We start from the raw sequence: 18,877 nt of genomic DNA, 5'->3' as shown, positions 1-18,877 counted from the left end.
TTGGAAACATCTGGAGGTTGGAAAAGACACCAGGTTGGGAAAAGCTGCACTGGGTGACCTTTTCAACTGACCAACACCTTCCAAGGGCAACTATCCATTTCAGACGAAGTTTTCATTTTCTTTCTTGCATGCAGAAATCTCCTACCACATCCCTGTACATTTATTAATCATTAAATGGTTTTTTTCAATACCTCTCCTGCCCATGCTGGCACTGGTCATCTGTGCAGTGTTGAGACAGCTTGAGAGCAATGTCTTCCTCTTACTTTGCAGCTCTTTAGAGATGCAGTTACGAATAAGCTATGGGGATTTATTGACAAAGCAGAGGAAATTCTTTGTTTGCATGAGTTAATCTCCTTTCCTCCAATGCATTAATCTCCTTCAATAAAGATCATCCAATTTGGGTTCAGCACTTCAGGAGAGAAGTTTTTTCAGTAACGTGTTGCAGAGTTAAATGCTTGTGTCTAATGACTTGGAAGCACACTGATCCATAAGGCAATGTGGAGCAGAATAGCGAACAGAGTGTTTTAATCCAACTTTAATGCATGACGTGTCTTTGAGTTCTCTGGCATATGGAAATAACCTGAAGGAGATGGGAGATAGAATGTAGGAAATTGTCTTGTAGGGTGTCATGCTGCTGGTCTGTTTGGCTTCATACATGACAGGCCATGATCTTGGGAGCTTCTGGTGGGATTCTTTTCTCCTAGCCTACATGGACATGTCTGGGGTTCAACCTCTCAAAGCTTGTAGTTCTTCAAGGGCTTCACTGGCAATACCATTTTAACATTTCCATGCCACTTTACAGCCAAAAGATGTTCCTTGGAGGGTTACAAAGAGCCTAGAAGAAGACTCTAGCAGGCAGTAGAAGCAATCTACAGTCAGAAGTCAAATCTCTCCCTTGCAATGATGTTTATCCTGTATAGACACATATAGGAGACAACTGGGGTCACATCTGCTACTGACATTCAGTAATGAACTCATTTGATTTTTCATTTAACAATAGTATTTTATTGATTAATTAAAATGATTTGGAACCACACTTTTTTCTTTTAGATACCAAAGTGTTAAATTAACCTCATCCCACATTCTGGGAGCTGAAATTACAGTAGATCCCATTCTGATTGTAATTATCACTCAAGTAATTCTACCAACTTATTCTTCTATTGCCCAACATCTTAGCACCCCCAAATTTTAGCTTCCTAGCTTTCATGTTGTAAACATGCCTGGATCACAAAAGTACTTCAGAATCTCCATAGGAATAGCTCTGTTGGGGGGAACTTTTATACCCCCCTATACATAAAAAGACATAGGACAAGGTTCAGTACAGAACACCTTTAGCTAAGATTCTTAGCTAAAACCTCCAGCAAATGAGTTTTAGAATCTGCTCAGGGAAAGCTATGCTGTGATTTTTTAGAAAGCTAGCAGACCAAACTATAGTTATGCAGAAAAAGGTCAATAGGTCAGGCATCATTAAATAATTTTTTTCATTTTGCATAGCTTCAGGAAGGATTCAACCTGAAACTTGTCCATAGTAGAAAGCCATTCTTACCTTGCCTGAAAAATTTGAGGGAAACTTTCAGCCAGAAGAATGTTGCATCTCCACAGGCAAGGTCAGTGCACCACACAGTGTCTTCCTTATTAACAGAAATGAGTTTCCATATAGCTTGAGGTGTCTGATCCTGCCTAAGCTAAGCAAGGTTGGGCCTGATGAAAATCTGGATGGGAGACTTGAGTCCTAAATTGAGCAGGAGGTTGGACCTGATGGCTTGCTAGGCCTCTTCCAACTGTATGATTCTATGAGAAATATACCTAGGTACTTGGAGAAGAACATACCTCAACATCTCAAGTCACAGGCAGCTTGTCGTATGGAGAATGCTGCTATATCATTTGAAGCACACTCTCATATTATTCTTGACTTAATTCATAATTTGCAAGTTAACAATACTTAGGTTTTGATTCTGTACTTGTGAACAAAGAAGGGTGAATTATCCTTGGCGTGGTGAACCTATGAACCTCCAGAGGTTGTTGGACTTGTCAGGGAATTCTGGTTTAGCAGCCCATGAGAATGTATGTTCAGATCCATAGGAAGACCTCTTTGTTGTGAACATCAGCAGCTTTATTGGTGAGAACACCCAGGAAGCCCCTCTGCAGAGACAAACCTTCATGAACAGCACTGTCAGGTAGAAGTACGCCCACCAACTACAAATTCCAGAACATATACAGTGTTTTATAGGTTTTGAGTCACGTATACAGGAGCAGAGTTGATGAAGAACAAATAATGGATATATATTGTATTCATAGTCAAAACAATGTGAGAAATCTGCTGAGAGGTCATAACACAATGGTACAGAAAATATCGGTGATTACAGGATATTGGCAAGACAGGCAGGAAGGCACATGATTTATTACAGATCTTGGGTGTGAGTTTGAACACGTAAGCAAGTGAGATTACAACATTACCAGAAAAACCAGTCAGAGCAGCTTGCCACTGCCAGCAAGAGAATGGACACAATGAACTTTCTTTGGGAGCAGCGTTCCACAGAGGATTAACTTTGCAACTAAATGTAGCAGCACCCTCAGGTGAGTGGAGAGTCTCAATCTCTTAAAGAGACAGATGGCTAATAAAGCTTCAGGGGGGCAGGGGGAGCCTGGCTGGGAATTCTCGTTCTTTCTGGGCAAGAGGAGCAGGGACACTGCGGGTTTGATTTTATATCACAAAAGCACATAGAAGCAACTTTTCTCTGTAAAGATGAATTTGGATTTCCCCAACAGATTCCAGCTCCTATCAAAGGGCCACCCCATGTCCAGTTCCTCTTCATCTATCCATAGCTTTTGATACATATCACATGTTTTTATCAGACTGTATGAGTGCCTGTCCATCCTAATAATGTAGGTCATAAGGGGAAATGCACATGATAACTTCAAATCCTGAGTTTCCAAAGGAGCTAAATATTAGAAAGGAAAGGAGGAAGAGAGGATGTAGGACTGCTGCTTTCAATGGGTAATGTGCAAGAGCAAACACATCTAGTTCTTCCAGTCTGCTTGATGCTCTGAGGACACACATGGAATGGATCTCCAGGTCAGTGCTCTGGGCAGGGACAGTAGATATCAGTCATGATAGAACAGTCTGGCTAGCAGGAAGTCCCAGTCTAACCTCCAGGTCTCTCCTTCTCCCAGTCAAGCCCCCTTTCCCTGACCCAGAATCATTTGGTGGCTTCTCAGCTCTTATATGTTTTTTGCATCCTATTTTAGCAAGTAGAAATGCCTCTCTCAGGGGCTTGTTGCTGGTGATAAGAGCGTTAAGTCCTTGGGCTGAAGGAAGTCCAACCTTGCTGTTATAGACAGGACACCCATAGGTCAATCATCAATGGATTACATGAGGAGGCTATAGCTGATCTCTCTTTGTGCCAATGCCTCATTTATTTTTTAACTTAGATCCTACACACACATGTGCACGCACACACACGCACACACCCATGATAGGATCTAAGTGTGAATGCAACAGGTTGGAAATGCTGTTCTCCATGTCTAATCCTTTTAAAATGTGCTACAGTTGCTTTTCTCACATGGCTTAGGTCACACAGCCTATTTTCTTCAGAAAATAGAAAGAGACACGAAAGCTTTTTCAGAGTGCTGCTGGTGCTTGTGTTTGTGTTTTAATGCCTTGCCTTTTCTCTCATTGCAAACTGAGAATTGAGTTCACTAGCAGAACTTTTGCTATTTGATTTTTTTCCTCCTCAGTATGGGCTTTAGAGCAGGCCTGGCAGATTTTTTGGGGGGTGGGGGGAGTAGCTTGGGGGCTTAGGGACTGAGCTATGATGAAGTGCTTCTCCACTGCATTTAATCATTGCCACTTGATATTATAAGGCCACAGAAGCTTAAATTAAAGAAAATATATTGCATAGATCTTGATTTGAAGAACCTCATTAATCTGTGTTTGCATTTGATTAAACTAAACCGAAATCACTTAGGATAATTCACCCTCCCACATGCACAAGAACAGAATAAAAGATCTGAGATCAAAATCTCAGTATTGTTAACTTGCATATTGTGAATTAAGTCAAGGATAATATGGGGATACGTTTCAGATGGATGAATGAGAAGCATTAGCAGCTAGATTATCAGGGCCAGAGAGAGAAGGTGAGGAAGAGGGCAAAACCAAGAAGGATACCTGTGGGTGTTAGGATTAGTGGCAATAGAGCTTCTTTTCTTAAGCAGCTATGTAATAACCTTTTAATTTGTTGCTGTACCTTGAGAGAGAAACTTTTAAATTCTGCTAGGAGGGTTGTGCAAGCACTTCTGTGCATGATTTGGTTAAAATTCAATGGCCAGATTCAGACACACAACAATCCACAAGATTACTGTTGACCATGCTGTCCGAAAGCCCTGCTAACCATAACCACTTTAACCATGACAATCCATGAATAAAACCCCTGGTTAGTTACTGGGTTGTGCTGTAGGTTGCTTATGTTTAACAGACCATGATTTATTAGCATAGCTGGGTTCAGACAATATAACCCACATTCAGATAACCCATGTTTCAACAAACAAAAGTTTTAAACAAACAAACAGATAAATAAAAATCTATCGCTCAATGGCAATACACACAACCCCCTATTCAGTTCTTAATTATGGGTTACTAGGTTGTCTGGACTGTTTGATGGCTTTTACTGCTAATTCTATATCTACTAGCCTGACAAAAGGCCCTATTGAACTCAATTGGTCTTACTTCTGTATGTATAGATATTTAGGCAAGTTTATAAGTTTCCTTGATATGTATATTCAGCTAAATATATATGTATGCGTTTCCCCTTATTTGTAGGCAGTGAAGGGGAACATCTTACTCTGAACCCAGGATGTGTTGGATAGGAAGATTATGAAAATAAGCACCTTCCATTTGGCTCAAATTCTCCTGCCATGCGCCACTCCTGTTAACTCACAGACATAACAGCAAGTCCAACACAACCAGGGAAAAGATAGAAGTCCAACACAACCAGGGAAAAAAGTCTATCAGGAAGATTTTTACCTGGTTCTTACTCTTTTAAATGTTGATATAATCTGTGGCTGCAGGTGGCGCAGTGGTTTAAACTGCTGCACTGCTGGGCTGGTAGATCAAAAGGTCGCCAGTTTGAATCTGCACAACGGGGTGAGTTCCCATTGTTCCGTCCCAGTTCCAGCCAACCTTGCAGTTCGAAAGCATGCAAATGCAAGTAGATAAAAAGGTGCCACTTCGGTGGGCAGGTAACAGCACTCCATGCACTTAGTCAGCTTGTTTAGTCATGCTGGCCACATGACCAGGGAGACTGTCTGGGGACAAACGCTGGCTCCCTGGCTTGGAAACGGAGATGAGCACCACCCCCGAGAGTCAGGCATGACTGGACTTAAGGTCAAGGGGAAACCCTTACCTTTTATCTTTTATAATCTGTGACCTGAACATAATTTTGACTCTGGGTGTTTTATATTCATTTACACTTTCTATTTCGCTGCTTCATTAAAATTATATGTAGACTGCCTGGAAAACACAACACATTGATGGATTCAAAATACATGCATTAAACAAAGCAATGCATTCAATATAAGAGGGGGTTCTTCAGATTTATTTATTTCAAGCTTTTATAGATCATCACAATAGACACACGACTTTCTGGATGGTTTACAGAAATTTTAAATACAATAAAACAAAAACACATACAATTCTTAGATGTAAACAAATTCAATAAATAAAACCATCAATTCCATCAACAGGGACACCAACAATGCTGACCTCATACAATTGCCAGATAGGACACATCTTATATTTTAAGATACCAATTACAATTTTAAAATTCATAAATTAAAATACTAAGTTAAAATTAGAATTTAAAATGTCAACAATTAAAATACTTCAAAAAATTTAAAAGGCTTTGTCTGGTGCTGATGCCCCATTCCTAGGCTATTTAAGATGCAACTCTATCATACTTACTTGGGAATAAGTCCTGATGAACCCAATTAAGCTTTCTCCTGAGTACACGTAGAGAATTGTGCTGTTAGGGAAGCGCATGTCAAAATAATTATTTGTGCATCTCAAAAGTGAAGATACCCCTGAAGTAAATCCAAGCATGACACATTCCTGTAGGCATAAAGTGTCTGCACAGTAGAGTTACAGGTTATTTTAATAGCAGAATACACTGAATTCCACTCTTTCCTCATGGAACTCATCTGATACCAATTTGTCAAGAAATCCCAATGGAGAAGATTCTGGGGCACACACAAGAACTCGCTTCCATTTTATGTAGGTTGTCTACTAAGGAGATCAATGCCAAGACTCAAGTTTACAACTGACCTGGTTGCAGAGTGACTAGATGGCATGCTAGTCTTGAAGTTTTCTGTTATGTTGACTTATTAAAAGAAAAACATTGTGGATGGCATGGCTCTTGCTGAAAGTCTGTCAGGAGGAGATGAACAGAACTTGCAGTTTGACCTGAAGGTGACAAGAGTTGAATTTATCCAGGCTTGCAGTGATACAAAATCATATAAGCATATTCTCAAATAAAATCTTTCAAGAAAGAGGTTAACATCACTTTGTGAGCAAAGAACTTCAGGAACAGCTGGACTCATGGTGGTGATGTCTGAAACATTTGCAGGTAGTTCAAAGCAGAGTTTGAAAAGAAATAGAACCATTTTCAAATGTATGAATAGACATTTTGAAAATCTGGTAAAAGGGATTTTCTTCCCTGCTGGTATCACTAAAGAAATAGTGATACCATGTTCAACACAAGTATTCATTTCAGGTCAACTTACTCTATAAAAAGAAGTGACAGAAATAGTGAAGGTAGAGATAAGGGCATTTGGAAAAAAGATGCACCAAACTAAAGTATGCCATACAAAAGAAGACTGTGAGGGAACTTTGGTCTGTCTTGTGGTGTAAAAAGAGAGTTAAGGGAGAATATCACTTGAAATGCACCAGGCAAAGGATGGTTGTCACAAGCAGTGTGGGTCACACATCCAGAAGTAAAGGAGTCATGTTTAAGTAGGCAAAAGGGGCAAATAAGAAGGGAATTTCTACTCATATGATGGTCTCTTGTCTACTTCCCATAAATTTGGTGCACTGATCACATAAGGAGAGGGAACATTTTAATATTGCTGGTTTATTATTTATTTAATTCATTCATTCATTTGTAGACCACCCATAGCCAATGCACTAATAGATATATCACTGACCTTCAGACTGATGCAAAAAGAAAATGCTGAAGGCATCAAACTGATTTTTCTTTGAATTTATTTAGGATGCAAGGGAAAAAATGCAGAATGGGAGAAAGGTTGGTAAGATTCAGAGCACAAAGCAACAGCCATGTTGAAGTGGCAACTCAGTGGCAGATGAAAAATAAAATAGAAAATACAGTCTAGTCAGTCGAGCTAAGCGAGCTAAGCTACCTACTTGATTCTTTGAAGGCCCATCATGGCCATGGAATCATTCTCCTCGTTATGCTCTTCCTTCCACCCTTTTGGAGAAACCTACAACTGGTGATGTGTACTTGACAAAAACCTTGGTCCAACTCACTGGGACCTGCATCAATTTATCCTCCTTCTTGGAGAGATGATATTAGTCCTCCTACTGAGAGAGAAAGGCACTCGAGTTCCTTTCCAGTGGAGTATATTTCCTTCTTTCCCTCCCATTGCCTGCATGGGGATTGTAGAAACATCTTTTGTTTTTTATACGCTGACTACTGGGTCATCACTCATTCCCAGCTCCAAGATGGAGTCTAGAAGATTCTTCCTTACTTAGGCATCTGGGCAGTCCACTGTTCAATAGGTTTGCTACATAAGTGGAGACACTTGGCTTTGAGATAATCTCAGCCAGTATATTTGTATTGCAATGCCAGCATCCAGGTGGGCTGCCTCTAGCTTTTGCAGACACTTGTAACTGAATGAAAAAGGGAGGTTTCCTTTCCTTGGACCTGGGTAAGATGGACTTAGTATGGTCTAGCTGAGTAGGCCACTCCAGGCCAATAACAATGAGACTGAATTGAATTTTTAAGGGGCTGCAGGAGCCCACATTTTAGCAGTGGGTGGGGTAAAAGCGTAGTAGGGTAGCTTAAATACCAGTATAGCCGAGCCAAGAGCTTACTTCAGTAAGAAAGCCTTAGGGGAAGATGTCAGCCTTTCAGAATGTGGAGAGGGGAACATGCACAGACACTTCAGGCCACAAAACTGAGGGACACAAGGGCTCACTCTGCCCAATTAAGCACAAGAAGAACAAGAAGAGCAAAAGTCAATTTTGTCCTCAAAAATAAATTCTATCACAGAGAAAGGGGAATCAACCCAGAGTGCATGGCGGAGTCACTTTTTATTCCTTTGCTGACCAGGTAGTGATGGCAACTGTCCATTGGGTTGAAATTCCTGCTGTGAGCACTGATTGACATATTTGAATACTGGTGGTTCCCATGCTTACCCGGGAGGCTGGGCTACCTGAGGGGTGGACTGGGAGCTCTGGTGGGGAGTTTCTCAATCCTTGGCCATGTGGAATGTTCCAATTCACCTTGATGATGCCTGAAGGTGTGACCAGCCTGCTGGAGCTTAATGCGGGCCGGCCAGGTATGGCCTACAAAACCATTGCCAGCTTAGGAAGTTAGATGAGATCAGGGGAAGGGGGCAGTTTGACATCCCAAGAGGTCTGGATTTGGAGAGGTTCTGCATCCTGTGTACTTTCCACTGTGCCATCCAGAGTCGTTTAGGACGGCTAGCAGGCATGACCATAATTCAACCACTCTGCCATGAATAGGTTTAAAGTGGGGTAGAGACAGTCACAGGACTCATTTGGAACATTATCCACGAATCCCAATACTATTTTTAGTGCAGGCTTTTAGATGCATCTTGAGCCCAAATCTTGTGCTACTGTGGGATGTGGTTTGGGCCCCTTGTTATATCTTTGTCACTATGTTTCTCACACAGGATTGCCAGCATTTCTTTATTTCTCTGGCAAGACTTCAATAATGGGCAGAAGTTCAAATGATGCCAGTTGTCTTGATAAAGAGATGCACTGCTGAGAAAATCTTTTGAATGTTTGCCTGCCAGACCACACAGCAAAGGGAAAAGGCAGTTTTGTGTCTTTCATCCATCCTGTTGTTGATTTCTCCACCTATATATCCACTGTAATTCTCTGTGCCTGTCATGTTCTCAGTCTACTTGGTTTGGTTGCCTGAGCAAGCTTATTACATAATGAAATAGTCAGTTTCCATAGCACTTCCCTTCACTCCTGCACTATCCAAATGTGGTGACTGACCAGAATGTGTTTGTGTCTTAATGGAGCTGTGTATTTGGGTTTAATGTTTGTGAGCCTAGCAATTGTGTTTATTTGTATTTTTTCTTTTAATGACTTCAGTTGCTTTATGAGGGCTAAGCAGCTCTGCTGATATGTTATCTAAATGGAAATAGAGTATGCATAAATGCTTGGCATTTGCATTTACCCTAAATTGAAGGTACTTATAATGTCTTGCAATTTTAAGAGCATTATGAGTAAAGGGCCCGTCATGTCACAGGAATGTTCTGCCTGTTTAATGCACGCGCATGCGCACGCGTGCACACAGACAGAATAATTAGAGAACCAGCAAAGGAGGTTTATCTCACCAAGGGGGAGGCACAAGGATGGAGCAGAAGACTAAGAGCCAAATGCATAATTGGAGCCCCTGGCAGCTTTGTACTTTGCTGAGATGCCCAAAAACAGTCATGCAAGGGGAGTCTCAGTAACCAATTGTTGCTTGATTTATGACGAGTGGCTGGATTGCACGAGCTCTCTGCGTCTTTTGCAGGGTGGGACAGGTGCAGAGGTGATACTTTGCCTCCTTGGTCCTGTCACATCCCACCTTCTCTGCATTCAGAGAGTTATGGGCAGCCTCATTCCATACAGTCTCTAGAAGTATTCCAGAGGAACACAATCAATGCCTGTTGTGCTAACATTCAGATATCATTAAGGAGCATTTCATGTATAATCTGAAAGCAAACATGAATTGAAACTATTTCTCTGAATGCTACAGTCTATTGTTGCTACTTCATGAGGCCACCTATGAATTTTTCTGCTAGAGAAATGGGTGAGTTGCTTGTCATTCCCTGGTCACCATTGTTTATGGGTTGTTCAGGTGATGTCATGATGACCTTTCAGCTTCTCTTTGCCTTGGAAAGCACAGTATTATTATCATGCAAAAGAACACATTTTTTTCCTTTGTGGATTTGCAGTTCTCTCCACACCACAGTGCCATCTCATACAACCAAAAAGCAGGAAAGGACTTTTGTTTTTGTTGTTTGTGTAGCGCTTAGATTTCAAATCTGCGATGAGAGCAAAGCTAGTTAAAGCACAGATGTGCAGAAAAACTTTGTGGCTCCATGAGCATGTGTGCCGGGCTGTGCGTACAGCTGTTCCTTGTCCTCTCCCCATCCCCTCCGTGAGGCAGCTTCAGCTGCTGCATAACTTTTGCCTACAGCCCAGCTGTGAGCCTCTCTGACATGCTGAACATGAGGGGCGTCGCCAGCAGAAGCTGAGCCTCCAGGGAGAGTGGAGCACTGCATCCACTCTGGGTTTCAGTCTGAACTGTAATGGAGCTGTCCAAGATGCTGGATATATTTGGGGGATCGGCCTCAGCACCACAGACAGCTCTTTTACCCTCCATGCTGTAACCTGGCGAGGATACATTGCTGCACTCAATCTGGAGCCACCAGCTGTCCATTGAAGCCATGGGAAGTGTTAGGCAGCCAGTGGGAAGAGCTGACGAGTTGTGTAGTGGATCCAGAACTCACTGTGCAGGCACATTTTTAGTATTAGGAGGCTTATAAGTCACTCTACCCCAAATATGCCATTATGCAATGGAGTGCACTGTGGATTGTTCCCCCTGCTGGTCTGAGCTGGAACTCCAACTATCCAGACAGGGTGTACTAGCTGTAGGATTGCACCAGAGCATCGCATCACGTTTTTCACAGATGGAGGTGTTTATATAAGCCATACTTAGGGGCAGAATTGCAGCATCCTCAAAGAATTACCGCAACTTGTTCTGTTGAGAAAGAGTAAGGCCCACCATTAGCCTATGGAAACTCTGTCCTTCAGTGAAGCTTTTGTTATTAAGCAAAGGATAAAGGTAATGTACTTGTGTGAAACGTTCCCAATGGGGAAAGGAAGGGAGCATATCTCTCACTCTTTCTAGCACATGTTGCTATGGTGTTTAATGACTATGTCTGTAAGCCTGAGTAAACAATGCCACCAACTCTCTGTGGATGCTGCTTTAAATGTTCTCTTGAGGCCACTCCAGCCTGCAGGGTTTGGCACTAGGATGGAACTGTACCTCTGTGCACAAACAAAACTTGAAACTGACTCCATGTCAGCCATGGTGGGGAACCAATGCTTCCTGCCTGAGGGAAGCTGTGTAAGAGTCATCAAGGTGCAGAGAGGCAGAGTAATAAATTACACCATGACATCATTGTGCCCCAGTTCTCTGAGCAAGGAGAGCTTCATGGGTGTGGGTGTTAGCCTGGCTTTTGTTGCTTTCCAATAAGTTTTTGTGATGACATGGTTTATTTTCAGAAGTGATGTCCTCCAGATGGTTTGGACTCCAAGTCCCAGCATTCCTGCATGTTGGCCATGCTATCTCAAACAACCACATGGGGTGACATTTTTCCTTGCAGAAAGACAGGTTCAACTCAATTGAATAAGGAAACAATAAATGGGGCTGCAGATTGGAAGGGACTGCTCTGCATGATGCCACCCCAAAAGAGTGAACTTGTGGTCTATGCCCAAGATTTCCAGAATACTATCTTCAGCCACTGGCTCTCCAGGAAGTCCCTAGCTGGGATCTCTGCTTAAAAGAATAGATGGCAGAGGAAGAGCTCTTTTTGTCTGAGATGCTGGAGATATGCTTGAAGTCATGGCAAAAGAAGCTGAGCTAAATGTACAGCCTAACCTGGCATAAGGCACTTTTCTATCATCCACTGAATTTTTTGTGAACACAAACTCAGAGAAAGCATTGAAACATGAAACAAAGAAAGTCAGAAGGGGTCTCCTGGGCCATCTAGTCTGACCTCCAGCTCCAGTCAGCTCCACTCATGACATGACTATTTATTTATTATTTATTTAGTAAGCTTCTATGCCGCCCCATTCACTGAAGCCTCGGGGCGGCTTACAACAATAAATACCTATTAAACATATAAAAACAATATAATTGGAGACGTCCTGGCCAAAGATATAAAATCAATAAATAAAGCTAACAATTAAAATGACGTTTAAATAAAAAGGTCTTGGCCTGGCACCGAAAAAAAAATAACGACGGCACCAAGCGGACCTCTCTGGGGAGCGCATTCCATAGATTGGGCGCCACTGCAGAGAAAGCCCTCCTCCGGGTGCTCACCCTCCTAATATCCTTCACGGAGGGTTTCCAGAGAAGGGCCTCTCCCGCTGATCTCAAGGAGCGGGAGGGCACGTATGGATGTAAGCGCTCCTTTAGGTAGCCAGGACCCAAGCTGTTAAGGGCTTTATAGGTAATAACCAACACCTTGAATTGGGTCCGGACTTCAATGGGGAGCCAGGGAATCTGACGGAGGACTGGAGTCATGTGAACATAATGCCCAGTCCCCGTCAGCAGCCTGGCAGCTCTATTTTGCACCAATTGAAGTATCCGGACCGTCTTCAAGGGCAGCCCCACGTAGAGCGCGTTGCAGAAGTCTAGTCGGGAAGTTAACAACGCATGTGTCACTGTCACCAGGCAGTCGTTCTCTAGGTAGGGACGCAGCTGGTGGTTCTGTGAGCTTTGGAATGCATCCTGCCCTCCACTGCAGGGGAAAAGGTCATGATCCACCTCTGCATGGCACCCCCTCACATACCTATATGTCACTAACAGGTCCCATCTGATTCTCCTCCTCTCAAGGCTGAAAAGACCCAGCTCCCCCATTCTCTCCTCCTATGGGTTACCCTGCAAACCAGCCACTATCCTAGTGGCCCTTCATTGCACTGTTTCCAACGTTACTATATTCCTCTTGTAATGAGGGGCCCACTTGCACATATTTGTACTGAAGTGAATCAGAAGGGGCCTCCCAGGGCATCTAGTCTGACCCCCAGCTTCAGCCAGCTCCACTTATGACATGCCTACCATGTGCATGTCCAATCTCTCCTTGAACACCTTGTAATCTTTCTCTCTCTCTCTCTTTCATATGGTCACAGGCAGAAAATAAGTCATGGTGCCTTCTTTTCCCTTCTTGTGCATGCTGGTTACAAAGAATTATCCATTGATGGTGGAGAATTATGTTTGCAAGATATGTCAGCAGGACCCTGCCATCAATTTATGTGAATGAGGAAGGGCGATGGTATGATAAAAGTTTCATCTGGAAACATTCCTACAAGGTAAGTCCACTGCTTCCATGCCAGATATCCCAAGGGAAAAACACTCATTTCTCCCCAAGCGTTTAGTATAAAAGATTTCCATCTGGCTCCATAATAACCATTTCTGTTGTTCCTGTCTCATGCACAGAATTGTTGGTTACACATGAACAGAAGAGGTTGTCTTCTGTGAGTGGAATCAGCACAGATGCCACCAGTCTTTCTGCATCTCATTTTACAACTTTGATGCTGGGTTTACATGCATTATTTACCCCCACTGGACATTACATGGTCACATTGCATGCTAGTAGGCGTACATTTGTGCTTATTCCTCCAATTTGAGCTGCTAGTATTCTCCCTCAGCTGGTGACTAAGGTAGCCCACCACAGGTGGGTTCAAGCAAACATGCCAGACAGTTGGCCGATCCGTCTGCCCTTGACCTGACTCTGAATGCACCTTGACTGAGTTGAGGCATGCTGGGATAGAGGAAATTCCTGCTTCAAATGTCAGCAGGCTGAGCCCAGCAAGAGCAGCAGAGATGCCTGCCCCCCTTCTCTTGCCCAGCACAGGGTTTTCTTCCTTCCTTTTGCTCCCCATCATCATTTTTAAGGCTCTTGTCTGCAATCCAATTTCTGGGAAATCTCTCAGGTTGCCTATTGACAAGGACACGCAACCTGTTAGTGGCCCCTGCTCAGCACAGGTCAGAGCCATCGATTTTCCTTTCCTTGTTTACTGTCTACTGCGGTATGGAGGATTCGGAGCCGGAGAATGCTGGCTGTTAGCACACAGGACGGGCTGGGTGTGCGCTGCAGCAGCTGCAACGTTTGCATCAGCGAAGTGCTCAGGCTCGCTCGCCGCTGACGAATATTCCCATTGGTTTCTGCCTCATCAAGAAAGGCATGGGTGGTTAGGCTCGGAAATGGAGGCAGCTGCCTTTTGCTCCTCCTGTCAGGCGTGTGCCTGCCACTGAGCTGAGTTCCGAACAAAAGGAGGAGGTCCCTCAACTGGAAGCCCAAACAGAAGAGCTCAGCAAACCAGAGATGTTGTGCAAGAATGAAGAATGGGGAAGTAGATTCTATTAATGGACAGACAAGGCAGTCCTTTATGTCAATTCAAAGTGTACCATAACGAGTGTCAGAGTCTCCTTACCAGTGCTTGGAATGAATACTCAGATCCGCAGGGGAGATTGAATAGCCTTGAAACCCAACATTTCAGTTGGTGAGATCACCCAGACCCCCTGCAGTTTACTTATGGCAGCAACCTTGGCCAGGAAGTGGTCCTCACAGCCAACTACAAGCTTTCAGAACATACACAGAGTGTTTTATAGGTTCTGAGTCACACGACATAGCAGCAGGGTGGATAGTGAAAAAATAAGGGGAAAACAGTCAAAAGACTGTGAGAGATCTGCAGAAAGGACAATAGCCTTGATTACAGGCGACAGACTTAAGGATCCGGAAAGGCAAGCGTTTTTTGTGAGTCTTAGCTCTGGAGTTTTAATCATGTAAATTTGGGTGGTTGCAATACCTAAGAAAACTGACCTGGCAGCCTTAACAGCTGTTACTGATCAGCAAGAGAATAGAGAAAGATTAACTTCCCTTGTAGCCGCAAGGGAAGCTGGGGGTTCCAATCTTTTAAGGTAACAAAGCTAAACAGTAATCTGGCTTAGAATTCTGCTACTTCCTGAGAAAGGGGCACAGGTAGATTTCATAACACAAAGGCACATATCAGCAACTGTTTTTCAGGATTTATCTGACTTTCCCAACACAAGCATCCCTGAATATTTAAGCGTATGTAGGATGGATACTGTTTGAAGGGGATGAAGGCTCCAACTCACAATACTTAACAGCTAATACTGTGTGCCCAACTCCCAGGATGCTGCTGGCCTGCCTGCACCACGTGGCACCACCTGGCCGGCACGCAGTGCTCTGCCCCCCACCCCAGCGCAGGTGAGAGCTGTGCCGCTCAGGGGGAGGCGTGCGGAGGAGGAGGAGCCGCGGGCTGTAACCCGCCAGCCACATGGAGAGAAGGACTGTTCACCCCCACCGCCTGGGAAGACCTGCTGCCGCTGTGCCACCCGGAAGACCACCGCCGGCACACTGTCGGCCCGGCTGCACCACACCTGGCCGGCACGCGCTCGGCGCGCCCTGCTCCACCCCACTCCTCCGGCGCAGGTGAGAGCTGTTAATCACAGGTCGGTGTGTGTTTTCAAATGGCAACCCGTCTTTTAATGAAGGCCGTGGGGAAGTGATAGGGAATGTGCCTGTGATTATCAGGAAGCTTTCCATGGGTCCCTCCTCTAAAAACTGGGTGTATCTTATAGAGCGAAAAATACGGTAGCTCTATTAGGAATGTTGACTGGCTTAAGGGGTGCCTGACTCAGGGTTGTGTCACATGATGCTCCCCCCAAGCTATCCTCCTTGCACTATTTCTGTCTTTTTACCCTGGATTTCTTCAGAGCAGCCATATCATGATGTCTTATGTAGGAAGTTTCTGTTGGTATGTATCTATGTGTGTGCTAAACTTAAAGAATTATTCGAGGTACAGGAAGGGCAGCTTCATTGAGAAAATACCCTATCTGGGCTTTGGTAGAACAGCAGCAGCTTTGAGGAAATTCTTCAGTTGCTTTCACTCTTCCCAGCTGTTTCTCTCTCTCTTTCTCGCAATCAGTAGCTGCTTCCCCACTTCCTCCCTTGTCCTTTGAAAAAACTTTGCAATATCTTTTCAAGCCTGAGAATGCATGTCTACTCAGAAGGCAGAAGAAGCTGTCAATTATTTTTTTCCTTTTGCAAAAAAACGAACATCTCCTTCATTACAATGAACCTGCATGTGCTAACTGAGCTAAATCAAGCAAGCAGAAATACAAATGAAGCCTGAAAGACCATTTTCCTGCCAGCATTCCTTTTCCAGGTCATCGTTGTCATCCTCCTTCTCCTCCACCACCACCACCTACAATTGCATTTACATGTGTCACAAGATCATGTTCTTAACATAGTGGAAACCCTGTGCACAACTGTTGTGTTCATTAGCATGTGCCACAACTGTGATATATGCATTTTGCATAAACACCACAACTGTGCTGACTCATAAACAGAAGGGTCTTGAAGGTAGATCTCCTCATGCCTTTGTTTAACAATATTCATGAGTGGTGAGAACCTTTTCTTCAAATAAATGTATCATACATATACTACAGAGCATGTATGAGCAATATAATCTGTAACAATGCTTGGAAGGGCACTAAGTCTCTAGTTAAAAATATATGCTATGTGATGTATGCCACAAAGCTTTGAGGGACTTGAGGCCTTTCCTCAATGGTGGAAAACTATGGGGTGTGGTTCAAACAATGTGAAAAGTGTCCCTGTTCAGTAATGCTGAACAGTGGTAGCCCACTTCACACAGTATAGAATAGAAGAGTTGGAAGGGACTTATAAGGCTGTTGAATCTAACTGGCTCTCTGCTCCGTTTCCACATGTGGTCACCCATCTGGTGGTAGGCATGCACCCTTCCAGCTTAGCAAAGGTGACATGGCATGCTAGCTCAATGTATGGCTATGCAGGCAGGTTCTAGTACACAATAGAATCAACAAAGCCATTATGTATGGTGGGATCCAGTAAGGATTACCATAGATCTTCCAGGTTGGAGGATTGTAGGCATCCTATGCAGACAAGAGGCTTACAGAGGTCCAGGACTGCTTTTCCCACTCCACAAAGTAATTAGACAGTTCATTTTGGCTATCTCGTACCTGCAGTGCTTCAGAGGAGAGAAGAGGAGGAGGCAGAGGCCCTGCAAGGATCTTGGTGGCACCAGCCTCTCCCTCCCTCCTCAAATGAATCCTCCCTCAAGCAGCTGGTGTGGTTGTTTCTGTGTTGGCTATGAAGGCAGAGAGAAGGCTGCATGCAAGTCCTTTAGTCCAAGTCTCAAGTCTTTACTGTCAAGTCCAAGCTGAGTCTCAAGTCACTGCAAGAAATTGTTGAGTTGCATCTCAGGTCTTTTCTCAAGTCTCAAGAGCCAACTTTAGCAGAAAAAATGGAGGTGGAGGAGGTGGTGGTGGGAAGATGGGAGAGTTGTGACTCCCCAGTGTTCCCATTCGCACTTCTCTTGGTGTTGTATTGAAGTCCTTTACTTCAACAATGATTTATTTAAAAAATAAATAAAATCCTTATCCTGCCCTCACCCCCTTGAAACTCCCTCCCTGTGCTGGTGCTTGTCTTCCAGGATATCCTGCCACAGGATGAGCCCTGGAGCAACTTTTTTGTAAAAAATATGGAAATCTTGAGTCCAGTCAAGTCTCTTGTTTGCTGCTCCCAAGTCAATTCTGAGTCGAGTTGCTGGTGCAACTTGGGTTGGATTTGGGAGCAAGGTGCTCAGCTCAAGTCCCCATCCCTGGCAGAGGGTTGTAAGAGCTGTGAGAGCTCTGACACTGAAGATGCTTTGCAAGTTCAGAGCTGAGGACTTGAGCAATCCCATAGAAATCCTATGGCTGTATAAGGGGTATTGGATCACTCTGTTCATCACAGCCTGTACAAAGTATTTGTATCTGATGCAAGCTCCTGAAAACAATTTCCTTCCTTTTTCAGAACAACAAAACCATTATTTCATTTTCTTTCTTTGTTGTAGATGTCAGCTGAACATGTTCCTCTCAATTACCATGCTCTATTTAATAAACAAAACATAGCCAAAGGCAATAAAATGATAAACACCCTAAACTTTTATTTAAAAATTTACTTATGTTATACAACTATTGCCAAAGGTTTTCTGGTCCAGGAAAGCCATGCTTCTTATACATCAGAAACTGCCAAGTAACAAGCCAAGCCATTCTAAATCATGACTATTTGCATTTCTATTTCTGTGTAATATCATAGGGGCTTCTATTAGCACAGATGCTCAAGATCTTTTAGAAACATAGAAACATAGAAACAGAGTGAGTCAGAAGGGGTCTCCCGGGCCATCTAGTCTGACCCCCAGCTCCAGCTGGCTCCGCTCACGACATGCCCACCATGTGCACATCCAGCTTATCCTTGAACACCCACACCGATGGGGCCTCAATGATCTCTTGTGGAAGCCCATTCCACACTCTCGGGGTCCTAACTGTCAGGAAATGCTTCCTGGCATCCAAATGGAACCTTGGCTCCCTGAGCTTTGCTCTGTTGGAGCGCGTTCTGCCTTCCTCTGCAGGGGAAGGTCCCTACCCATCTCCATGTGACACCCCCTCACATACCTGTATGTCGCCAACATATCCCCTATGAGTCTCCTCTTCTCCAGGCTGAAGAGACCCAGTTCCCTCAGTCTTGCCTCATAGCCAATCCCCTCCAAACCGGCCACCAACCTTGTAGCCCTACGCTACACTGACTCCAACCTGGCTATATCCTTTCTGTAATGAGGGGCCCAAAACTGAGCACAATATTCCAGTTGTGGGCGCACCAGAATCGTGTACAGTGGTAGTATTACCTCTCTTGATCTAGAAGCCACACTTCTGGCTATGCAACCAAGGGTGGCGTTCGCCCTCTTGACCACCGCATCACACTGCTGACTCATGTTTAGCCTGCAGTC

This window comes from Varanus komodoensis, unplaced genomic scaffold (assembly GCF_004798865.1).
Source record: "Varanus komodoensis strain SLA01 unplaced genomic scaffold, ASM479886v1 scaffold18_3, whole genome shotgun sequence".
Lineage (NCBI taxonomy): Eukaryota > Metazoa > Chordata > Lepidosauria > Squamata > Varanidae > Varanus > Varanus komodoensis.
The sequence above is the reverse complement of the archived record's forward strand: the minus strand, read 5'-3'. Positions refer to the sequence as shown.